Genomic DNA, 12,871 nt, shown 5'->3' with positions numbered 1-12,871 from the left:
AAATTTCTTTCTACTTACATTTCATTTGACTCTAAAGAATATATTTAGATATCTTGGCATCATTTTATAGTTTTGTACTTTGCATGTTTAATCTACACGTTGATGCTGCAAAATGTTACATTTTAAATAAACACATAAACTCGCTTTTTGCTATCTGCTTCTTCTTTGTTCCTACCTTAACATGCCTGTTATTTTGAAAAACCATTAATTAAAATTAAAAAACAGGAAATGTTTCAAAAAGGTTACCAATACATTTTAAATTCATTTTACATCAGCAAGAAATTTCCAATTATGTTTTTTATATGTGTAGATTAAACAATCTCTTAATGAACTACAATATAAAATTATCTTCTTATTTTTATCATTATGTCTTTACAATAATCTTTTCCGTTAAAGATCCATTTTTCAAGAAATATTGAAAAAGTTTATTTATTCCTCGAAAATGGTTCTCTTCTCTTAAATATAGAACTTTTGCGGCAATTTTCCATTAAAAAAATTATATTTCATTGGTTAAACATCACGGTGTACCTTCCTATGTAAAGATAACTATTGTAGGAAAGCTTGGTATCTTTTACGGTAAGTAGTTATTAGTACTCGTCTTACCAAATCGCTTTCAAACACACTGTTTATACTCGGAAAGTTATTTGAGCTTAACTAAATTGGATTTCTGGAGTAATTATATAACAGACAAGCATGCTATCGAGAATTTATGGCATCGACAAGCTATCCCCGCTGGACAAATTAGACAACTGGTAAGGGTAACGCTCAAAGGAAAGCGAATATTTACTTTAAACTACTCTCAGATTCTGTGTAAAGATATTGAAATAAATCTTTGATTTCCTGGTTTTCACGTAAGAATTCAGAAAAGAGTAATGTATTTCGATCGAATAATAAATAATAAATCAACATGTGTGATTAAAACTTAAACAATATTTGCAGTTTTATGAATATCAAAAATGAAATATTTTTTTCTTTTAATTATTAAAATGGAATTGCTACTTTCTTTAAAATCTACGCAGAATCGTTTTATGGGTAGAATTTTACCCAATGGAAGTGGGGAAATCGATTATTATGTTCTACATCACATCGTTCTGTCGCAACTATAGACAGGACATTCTACCAAGTGGTTGAAACAGAGATTTTCTTCTGACTTGTCCATCACTATAAACAATAGATACAAGCTTCTATACATATAATTAGTAAAGGAGAATATTCAATATCATATACACTGTAACAAGTAAAATAGTTACAATGTTATAGTTAAGCTAATAATAAATTTGTAACAATTTATTATGTATTGTGATTTAAAATATTAAATGAAATTTGTATGAAATAGTTTAAAGATCATAAGTTGCACTTGGTATAATTAAATCAGCATTATTACATATTGAGACCATATCACATGTCTAATTTACGTTGCTGTGCGATATATTCATGTAATATATAAAGATATTCCACAAGGAATACACTATAGTGAATATAAGATTCCCATTTCGAAAAAGTGAATATTAATTTTAAAAATGTACTGCACTTACTATAAATTCGGTAAAAATAAAACAGACATAAATTTTGGAGAGTATCTTCCCTTGGAGACATTTTAAAAAGAAAAATTTCTAGAAAGATAATTTTCAATAAAGTCACGGTAGACATCTGTTGGAGAGAAATCTTATATTAGATACTCTGTAATCAAACTTTTAAACTACCACAGGAGTAAAGATATTTTATTCTATTCTTTCAGTTGTCATTGGTAGATGACATATTACCGCAGAAAAGTTATATGACTGCTTTTGATATATTGAGTATTAACATTTCGACTAACTGGAAGCTGAAAAAATATATTGAATCTAGAATTATATGAACTGATATTAGTATAATATAATAATAATATAATAGAATTAATATTCTTCCATAGCAGTAATTTACCCTCAGAGACAAAACATAAATCAAATTGGAATAAAAGATAGAAATCCACGTTTCTTATCGAATGAAAATTATTTCTACAAAACGAATATCAATAATCTCAGGGAAGATAATTTCAACTAAATAATAGTCTCAAAGACAAGGCGTACAAAAATCACGACACTACCTCAATTTATCTCAACAACCTTACTTAACCTCAAAAGAGAAGGTACTATCTCGTGAATCATGAAGCTATAAATTAACAATGGAGCATATTATTCGCCCTTAAAAAACCTCCTTGTTATAAACAATTTAATAGAAGAAGTTATATAATTACAAAAATGCCAATTGCCAAAGCACAAAAAGGAAAGATTCAAGTGTTCAACCAAATGTAGCAGCATATGAGTCAACGGTTGATCCGAATCGGAAGAGACTCGTATTGTTGTGTTTTAGAGTGGCAACGTTGTTTTGGTTTGCTAGGTTCAAAGGTAAACAAACTCTGGACAAAATATTATCGCCGTTATTTGTAATCGTCAACCGGAGTTACATCTGAACTTTTTACAATACCACCGGTCGATACAAATAAATGAACGTGCTCTCTAGGACAACGAGTATATATAGCGAGTCATTATAACGAGTCACATATAGTCGAATAGCAAGCGTATAGTTGAACAGTAGCATTGGACGAGCGACGATTACGACCGGCACACACTATTTCTGTACTTGTACTTAAAGTGATTTTAATATAACTGACAATTACGAATTCCTCATTCGTCTCTTTAATAAACCAACCAACACGTATAATAATCCACCTGTTACGACCGTTCGCGGAGAAATGCGTCAGCGAGAGACGTAAATTCTCGCTACGATTTTGATAGTCGACGCCGCAAACCAGTCGTTCCCCTGTTTCGATTAGGACAACAGAGGTAGTTCAAATGATTGTAGCACTGAATTAACAGGGTTAATATAAGCTTCTATTTTTAACAATATTTAAAATTATAATTAACACGTTACAAATGATTTAACGACGATACAACTAGTTTATTATTATAACTCGACTCGACTTTATAGTATTTCTCGACGTATTCGTTTGACTAAGCGATCTTGATTTTATTTCTCTGAACCTCTCGATGTATTCGGTTTGACTCCTCGTATGATACTGATTGCCCTTCGATTTTTTCCTTTGTCTTCTCTTGGAGACGACCGTCACCACGCTCGGCTCTCGCGACCGTTCGCGTCTATGATCACGTATGCCACCTTTTTTGTGTAGGTAAAATAACGAACCGAAGGCGAATCGATGTTTTTTAGAACTCGCTGCTTGACAACAACTATACGCTTATCGCTACATTGTGTATACCTCGTCGGTCATGTAAGACGATCCGTCTGTAACTCTGTAGTACCAAGGGAGACGGTTAGGAACACGGCCTATAGTAAGCCTCGGGGCGTAACACCATCTCACCCACTAATCGACGTATAAAATACAAGCAATAAATATATAAATTCTAGAAGTTAATATTCAGATTGAAATATTAATCATTACCTTGCTATCTCATTATTCACTCAAATTAACTTTAACAAGTGCTATAAAAATCTATTAAAACGAACTCTTTCCGTCTTCTACATGACACAGTACAATAGTATCGTATAACAATTTCCAACAGAACAGTATCCAATAGGTAACTTCGATACCAAAGTCTCTCCATTTGACAAGGATAAAAATGATGTCAACAGTAAAAGTTCGAGAAACATGTTATATGTCTTCGCACCCTCGACGTTCTCACACATTAAGCCACTAACCAAGAAGACAGGAAAAAAGGAAAAACAGCTCGGGCTACTGTATTTTGTGGCACATCCACATTCGTGGGACGATGATATATGGTCAGAGAGAGATTCGTATCCACGTAAGAGGGAAGAATTACGTGTAGTACCGTTTGGAAATAAAACACTTTTACCTCTGTGCGTGCGTTCATAATTAAAAGGTTGCGCGGTTAAGAACTCGCATTGTCCAGTATCGCGTAGGAGATTACCGAGGGAAATATTACTTTTCCATTGGAATATCTGTTAAACATTCAACGTGACATGACCATATTTTTTTTATTCTTTAACCAGGTTTACAGTGAGCACGTTTTATTTAATTCTCCCTTGCGCGTTGGGTTTAACTGCGCCCCATTGAAATTCTGTCCTTTCCGCAAAGAAATCGTGCGAATACGTTTTAACGTAACGACCACTGTATTCTGCCCCAGCTATTGTTAGGCGTTAGTATAATACATGCAGAAAACATTGTTTGGCGTAGTGTCTGACCTTATCGTCGTTTTGCATTTCTTCCTTCTTTCATCTTTTCCTTATAGCTTTAGTTTTTCAATCGTTGCATATTTTAAGCCGTTTAACTTTATAAATATGGAATTTGTTAAAGTAGTATTTTGTGTTGGTTGTAAGTTGTTTAACTCTTCGAATGTTGATCCGAGAGATACATGTAAAACCTTTTAAAACGCTCTAGTATCTCTCTGACCTATAATCGTTATTATCTTTCAAGAACTTTGAGTGCATAACGAAGATGTGAAATCTCGATCACGTATTAAATTTGATTTAAAAGTAACCTTATATTTCTTATGAATGAATTATGGTAATTTCGCTGTTTGCTAAAACATTAAACTAGCAATGCATACATGTATCGTTAAAATAATTTTGGTGTTACCCAGCTTGCAAGAGTTTTACATGTTATTGAAATATTCAGGTCAGTCAAAGTTTCCAATATCTCCATGAAACGTAAAACTTTGAAGATTTTTAAGATTTATTACGACAGCTAAATTACTTGAAAAAATTTGAAATTGTCGAGACTTTGTAAGACAGAAAGCTTTCAGAACTTTCAAAGATAACTAAGATAATTCAATTAAATAAGGATTTCCAACTTTATAAAACCTCGTAAGGTAAAGCATAGTCAATAAAATGAATGATAATTTTAGTGAAGATTTTGATTAGAAATGAAAATTCCTGTTGGTCTTCAAACGTATGATTCGGTTATCTGTCTCGTTTCTTTTAAATTGCAAAACTAAAGTCTGATTATTTATAATTCTTTAAATAAATGTAAATTTGAAACCAAATATTTACGATGACTTTATCGTTTTTAATGATTATCTCTTGCATCACTTTCAATTAATACTTACTTATCGAAGTATCTATCAAATTTTTTCCCGAGTGATCGAAACAAAATTATAATTTTTTAAATTATGACAAATTTTTCTTCCAAATTAGCAAATCGATCGCAAAAGACCCATTCGTTCAAACTTGTCAAGGAAAATGTAAGGGGGCGCTTCAAGTAATAGGGGTTCCGCTAATTACCTCTTACGTCGCTAATTTAATATGCATAAAACTAATATCTAGAATATTCTTTTCTTTTATCCAACTACAATTGAAAATTTTGACTTACATATGTTATCATTTGTTACAAACTATGATCTCTCATACAAATTTTCAGTCACATTGAAATAGATATTTTTCTATAACGAGAAGTCAAAGTTCAAAATAATCAGCCGCTATAAAATCTCAAAATCACTGTTAGAAATTAAATGACCAAATCGGACGTATGAATAAAAAATTAAATCATCCTAATAAAACAATTTTAAAATCCGAGACGATTAATTTCAATTTAAACCAATCTATTCTTATAAGACATTAAGTCAAGCAAAAAACGTTGCTACTTTCCAGTACTCCAACTAAATAACTAAGGAAATTCCATACGACGCCTGGAAACATTCAAAATTCCAAACTCCGTAATTGCCCCATGATTGGAGCATAAACGTCGCTCGAATCGCCTCCTTATTTACTCCAGAAAACAATTATACCTCCTATTAACCACGGCTAAGAAAATCAATCATAATTCGTAGAACTGAATCGTGGCTCGACTAAATTCTCGACAAACAAAAGTCTCTGTCGGCAAGTTCGGTGAATCAATGGCTTTCACAAAGTTTCGCCCGGAGTAAACGGAGTTTAAACAAATGGACCGCTATACTTGTTTGTCGATAAGCTAAGAAATAACTGAATGTATACATATAAGTCGGACATGAGTGGCGGTGAACTCGAATTACTCCATTCAGATGAGATGTATCGAAGGAAGGAAGCACTCTATAGCTAGAGATGTACGCAGGTTCGGAACGCGTGTATATTCCGCGGATTCGCTAATGAAACAGTGGGTATTATCTGTTCGTTCGCAGTGCCATTATTATTATTTGTGACGAGCTTAACACGAGCTCGCGACACACGTTTGAAAATAGCATTGTTTCATGCTGGACACGTAAATGCAGCTTCGTTCGCCGTTTCCTATCGCGTCATATTATGCTGTCGTTGTAAAAGTAGCCCCGTCTAACGCGTCAATCGAACATGACCTTGTCCGAACAAAAATCACGCCTGACCAAGAGAGTGGCGTCAGCTTTCCATTGCCTTTTAAAACGAACGAATTCCACTGTCTGACAGGAAATCGACAGCAGAATTGAATACCGTTACATGTTTAGTGACATTCCTAGTGTCGGCAATTATCAACCTGTGTGCCGTCGATGGTGGTGAACAGAAAATTTTCGATTATATTCTGCTGTTGGCTTTTCAGTGTGCAATAGAGATTATAATAGATAAATTATATTTCAGTGTGGTGTTTCGTCGAACGTGTAATATGTTTTGATAGCGGATAATAATTTGGTATTAAGATATTGCGGTTATCCGCTATATGATACATATAGAATATTCAGGTTATTAGTCATTAGTGTTTTGTCGTGAGTGTAGTAGATTCCTCGAAAAATATAAAAAAGACAAAGTTCAAAAATTACGTATGAAAAATAGCGAAGCTTTATGCTTTTCTATTTTTTTTCAGAAATCCACCTCTTACGAGAAAGATACTGGAAATTTCATATTTGTTTATTTTTCTTCATTCCTACTAACCTTTGAAAGTGTCTTACAAAAATCAACCTTCTATTTATTGCATAACTAACAAATTCATATAAAAAATCAAAATTTTAGTTGTGTTAGAAAATAAAACTTCAGTCTTGAGCAATTTTTATCCAATAGCTGATTAAATCTAATATTCATCCAATATTAACTTAAGACAAATTCTTAATGATTCCATGTCATTCAAATGGGACTCCTGTCGAAACAAAAGAATGAAATAAAGCAATGTCTTTGGACAAAAACGATCATCTGACCTTTCTATACTTCAACAAAATCGATTCGCTGAAGTTATCAGATCAGATGAACAAAGAAGATTTTAAGTTTATTTCGTGACCTTTGCAAGAAGGAAGTTACAAGAAGAAGGCGAATCCTCGCGATCCATCCCTTATAGGACCCCTGTTATTCCACTTGATAAAACTTACGCAATAAAGTTTATACGTTCATAAGATGTGACTTTAAATTACACATGAAGCTTCGTAAAAACGGAACAACCAGAGAAGAAAGGAGATTAAGTATTTACCTGGGGAACATCACCGCTCTGAAAATTCTAAAGCCCCGCAGGCTACATCGAACGCACCCTCTATCTCTCGTTGCATACAGTTTTACGAGGGTAATCGATTTGTGCTTGGTTTTGCTTCCAAGATCTTTTCCCATGCACTTTTACCGTGAGATGCGAGTTTAACGAAGTTTCCTGCCACGTAGCTCATACAAATGGGAGACAAAATTATTTCTTCCGTTTTGACGTTGCATCGAATTCTACATTAATATGATTAATGTGATACACATACTTTTTATAAGGATAAGGCTTAAGAGAATTAATGTAATTACGAACTAGTATAGAAAAGGATAGAATAATATCGGATGGCATAGAACAACAATTACTGCGTTATTGATAGAGATCTTTAGTAGATAAAATCGTACGCCATAGTAACACTATAAACAAGTTTGAAAGAGCATTATACGTAAAGAAATTATTAATATTGATATGGAAAGTTGAAATCAAAGATACAAAAAAAAACCCTTGAACATAATTATGAAGAATTTCTATAATGTAATGACGCTGTAAATTCCGAAATATATTATGCACAATTAGAAAAATTACGAAACACCATGACTCTTGAATCAAAGAAAGTCACTCCAGTTGTATAGCAAGCACCATATTTCTCCAACTTCGTCAAACTACCATTTATTCGGAGCACTGCGACACTCATTATCAAGAAAAACATTTTGAAACACAGCAGTCAGCTGCAAAGATGTTAACATATTTCTGTTAACAAAAAGCTTAGGAAATATTCTAACTGATATAACTGACATAACAGAGTTGGTTGAAAAATGGGAACAAGTTGTAAAACGAAATAGAGACTGACATCTTCATCGTAAGAGAAGACACAAGGTGAAAACTACGAAAGAAAATTCTACGTTTTCAAAGCGACACGAATTTTCCAGACGACTTAATACAAAAGAAATTAATATAAAATTAAATCAAAACGAATTTCATTAGAAGTATATTCTATGTATACATAAATCCATATATACATACATTACTCTTTTATATCTGTCTATTGATGCGAAGAGCCTGCAGTATTCAGAAGCGACGATTGACATTTGCCAAGATTATGGATCTTCTGGAGAAATAAATTCTCAGATAGATACACTTATACCGCAACGTCAATCTGTCTTGAAAGACAAGGACGTTATTTTCTTCTCTAGGGAAAGACCTTCTGAAGATACCAAAGGGAGGGACGAATAGAGTCTTTCGAGACCCTATTACATAGTTTTATATATTTACTTATGGAATAGAAATCTGGAAATACAAAATATGCATCGTGGCTGAAGCAATCAGAATGTCTGAAGAAACAGAACTACACTGATCCACTCCATTAATTTAAAAAATTGAAAAAAGTAATGATTTCATAAACATTCCTTTTGAAGTTTTCAAAATGTCCAAGATCTTGGGTGAAATTTATTATTATTTTATATACCACAGACTTGTGACAATAAGTCGTTCGTTTCTAAAGAATTGAATAAGAATTCTATAGCAGCGTGTATGAAGAACGGAACTAAGAATTTACAGAAAGAAAAGTTGATTAATCTGTTTTCTTAGAATTCTCAATTTTGATCAAATCTATTCGTAATTTAACCTCCTAAGAACCAAGATACGAGAAACCCAACATCGTGTCAATATCGTTTATTACTGTTACTTATTTAACAAGCAATTATAGTCTGCAAAGTTATTTGTCAATCGCAGATGCTATAGATTAACGAGTTTGAAGGTGAAGAAAATAAATGTACCTTGCTCCATGAAGCTGTCAGCGAACGATATCAGTGTGAAAATGAAATTTCGCCGGGCATTTTTCCATTGGATTGCTGAGAAACACGAGTCCCTGTGAAGAACGTACAGAAGGCGGTGTACATTTGAAATTCGACCGTCTAGCAACAGCTTTTGCTAAAGTGACTCCGCCGAAAGAGGCGAGCAGCGTCAAATGTCATTCCCCCAAGGGTTATTTACGCCTCTAAACGATGTAAAACCACGAACGAGCAAGGACGTCGCCGCCAGTCGCTCGTGTTAATTTTGAATGTATCCTCATAACACGAACTGTGTGCCCTCTTTACTTCTTGCTACGTGCCCTCAATTAGTCTGAAAGCATGCATGTCGAATGTTCGCATGCAAAAATTGACACGACGTGTTAAACACACAAGATGTTCCACGAAATCTAATTTCTTATGAAAGAATAACGAGATGGAATCAAAAATTATTATTCAGGTGATATGTCATTTAGAGGATGTTTTAATGTTTTTAGTTTTTTATAAGTGTTAGTTACGTTTGTTAAGAATAGGATAAGGAGAATAATTAATTAGAATTAATTAGAATAATTAAGTGTATTAAGTATACTATACAATTTACCTTGAATATACTATATAATTTGTATAAGTATAAGAAATATGCTTTAAATAATATACAAAATGTACAAGCTACGTAGATTGGATTGAACTAATTTTTTCCATAATAAATGTCTATAAAATTTAACCTATTGAATATTACAATGTATATTATTATTATGTTAGAATACATAATGAGATGATTATTATATCATCATACGAGCATGGGTTCGATGTTATTGATATTATCACATTAGTGTAATTAATTCGGCTTTGCTTCGCAAAAATCGATTATATGCGAAACAAACGTTACACAAGTATCAATTTAACTAATTATCATTTTTGAAAAATTTTATGCAATAAGAATAAATATGTAATACAGAACAGGTCCAATAACAGTATGGAATATTTTTACTTCGATAAATAATTGTGCAAATAAGAAGGACTAAGAACTATTCTTTACCACTAGATCTTTTAACATGTAAACATTAACACAACTGCTATGAAATATATTAAGATTAATTATATTTAATTGCAAGCTGGAAAATAAATGAATATGTATATGACCAACGTTAATTTAAAAAAACAACTTTCAGACAGTTCATAATAAAAGAAAATTATATTCTTAAAAGGAAAGAAACATGATCTGTGGTAGACGTTTTGCATCAATCCTCTACAGCAGCGAACATAATAAAAAGAATATGTATCACGAACAGTATGAGCATCCTACAATCATAACATAAATATCCTAAACTGTAAAGAAATGTCTATTCAATTTTCTAACTGCACATAAGATTCAGCTATAACATACATCTGTACTCTAAGAAAATATTTATAGATTTTATTTAATTGTTATTTTATTTATAGACTACAATAAGAATATTCTCTCACATGTGCATATAATAATGTATCAGTTTGTAAATCAAGATTACAATTATTTTTATTTATTGCATATAAATGTCGAATATAACAGATGTTCAAACAGAAGGGCAAAGAGATTAAAATGTTGAATTCAGATCAGAAACTCCCTAATTCTAAGGGGTCAAAGAATATATGCCGTTATCGTTAAATCTATACGCATATGAAGTGGAAACAGAAGTACCATAAAATGGAGGGATCCGACCGAGGAAGTACCTTCGTATGTCAATTGGTTTGATAATTCAAGGACAAGAAACGAGGTACGATTCCCAGAAGAATTTTACTCACGTAACTACGCCACCGATTTCTAACGATCTTTTTTCATCACAACCTTTAGCTGAATTTATTGTTGCCGCGTCATGGTCCATATAAATGCCTTGCAAAAGGGCTTGATTACAATTTATTACACGTCTGAACGTTTCGCTATTGCTACTTATCAATTACTCTCAATTGAAACGCAATTGACGCTGAAAACGAACGGTTTGCCTCGCAGAAACGATAACATTAATCATTCATCACGCCGGAAAATTAGTGTGTGGAAAACGAATGCCACGCTTGTTCAAATTTTTAGCACTAGAGCCGCATACGAAACCGCTTCTAAGTAGCAAATTATTTTGCAAACAGTACGAAAGAATTTCTCAGCATTTATTTCGATAAAAGTATAATTTATATTGATTTTCGTAATGATCATAGATTAACGTTGATTATATCCTGATTACGTCGCGTATTAACACTCTATCATACTTCTCTATATCACAACGAATGATATAATCGAAAATGACATAGGTATGTAATTCTACTCACAAAAGTAAATCGCAAATATAAAATCATATTTTTCAATACGATGCTTTGTTTCAGAGAAAGTAAAGTTTGAAAATTGTTCAGATAAAACGTAAGCATCTCAAGATGCATTTAAAATGAAAAATTAAAAATGTTAAAGCATTTAAAACATATAACTTGATTAATATCCACTATAAACACTGTGTACGTATGAACTCGATAAATTTTCACATTGTTGTTACCACGAAAAAATTGTAACGATGAAAAAAATCAGATTAATCCGAAATTTTGTGTAATTTAATGTCTCGTTGAATTATGTAAAATTCTAGAACACAATATAGGAATACATATATTTTCTTTCACCGTATAAGAATAATTAAATGATGTTTAATAATCTATTTGTATATATACTGAATTATTAATTACGAAATGTAGCTAACTTTGATTTATATAAACCTGATCATCGAGTGAAAATATTTCCAAACAAAAATGATTCGGTAGTACAATGTAACTATGACACTCGAGCATAAAACGTTGGTCCACTAAATGGCGCCTACTGGAGTAATTTACAATACATATTTTACATATAATTATACATATTTTATACATATTATATATATTTTTTAGGGTGGGCGCCAGGAAGTTATTTCGGACCTTGCCTTACCGAAATATGTATCTGGAATAAATTTGTCAACTTTTAAAAATCGCGGACGCTTCTATCGCGAAACCTAACCTTGTTAATAACACACTATGGAGCTACATATGCCAGACGTGAAAAGCGGGAAGGTGAATGAGAGAGAACCCGATGAGTCTCCATAGAAGATAATGTAAAATGTAAGTATCCTACCTTGCCTTTATTCCCTGTTATCCTCCTGGCTGTTTAAAGATCCTCGCTGGACAGGCTCCCTGGCACGAAATCACATCCACCATAGCACACACAGAGTCGATGCACGTAAATGTGAACATGGATTGTCCCGTCCGCTCACTAACTTTTTGCTCTCGGGCGAAATCTTGTACGGCGGATGAAGCCAATAAGCTGCGTTATATATTCGTACAACGAGAATTCGCACTTACACAGAAAAACGATGAGATTAATTCCCTTTGTCGCGAAATGCGAGTGTCGCGCACTCAACCGAAACAGAAATGAGTCGCCCCGTCCCGCGCTGCGTCATTCCGTGGACTGTGCGATCGATATCGACATTGTACGCTCTGTCGAAGGTGAAATCGATATCACGTAAAATGCGCATATTTCCGATGCGCACCTCGGCCGCACAACCGACTTTCGACGATTTCAACCGAATTCCTATAGTCGCTCTCGACGACATTTATATGGTATGTTTGTTTACATATCTACCTCGGCACTCTCTTTCCTTTATGTTTTAATATCACAAAAAAACAGTGACAACGATTACACGAACTTGTACACATATAGTGAGAGGCAAAACAAAGTTCATAAAAT

General features: G+C 33.1%; 1 protein-coding gene across 1 annotated transcript in view; it reads right to left on the bottom strand.

Moving 5' to 3' along the window:
* LOC122570872 overlaps window positions 1–12,627 on the bottom strand; it is a 49,680-nt gene extending 37,053 nt beyond the window's left edge. Inside the window, exon 1 of the transcript XR_006317906.1 lies at window positions 12,260–12,627. The gene's annotated coding sequence lies outside the window, so the exon portion shown is untranslated. The remainder of the gene's footprint in view (window positions 1–12,259) is intronic.
* Window positions 12,628–12,871: the final 244 nt, after the last annotated feature.

Source organism: Bombus pyrosoma, linkage group LG9 (assembly GCF_014825855.1).
Source record: "Bombus pyrosoma isolate SC7728 linkage group LG9, ASM1482585v1, whole genome shotgun sequence".
In the NCBI taxonomy this organism is placed as follows: domain Eukaryota; kingdom Metazoa; phylum Arthropoda; class Insecta; order Hymenoptera; family Apidae; genus Bombus; species Bombus pyrosoma.
Note: the sequence above shows the minus strand (reverse complement) of the source record. Positions and strands in the feature narration are given on the sequence as shown.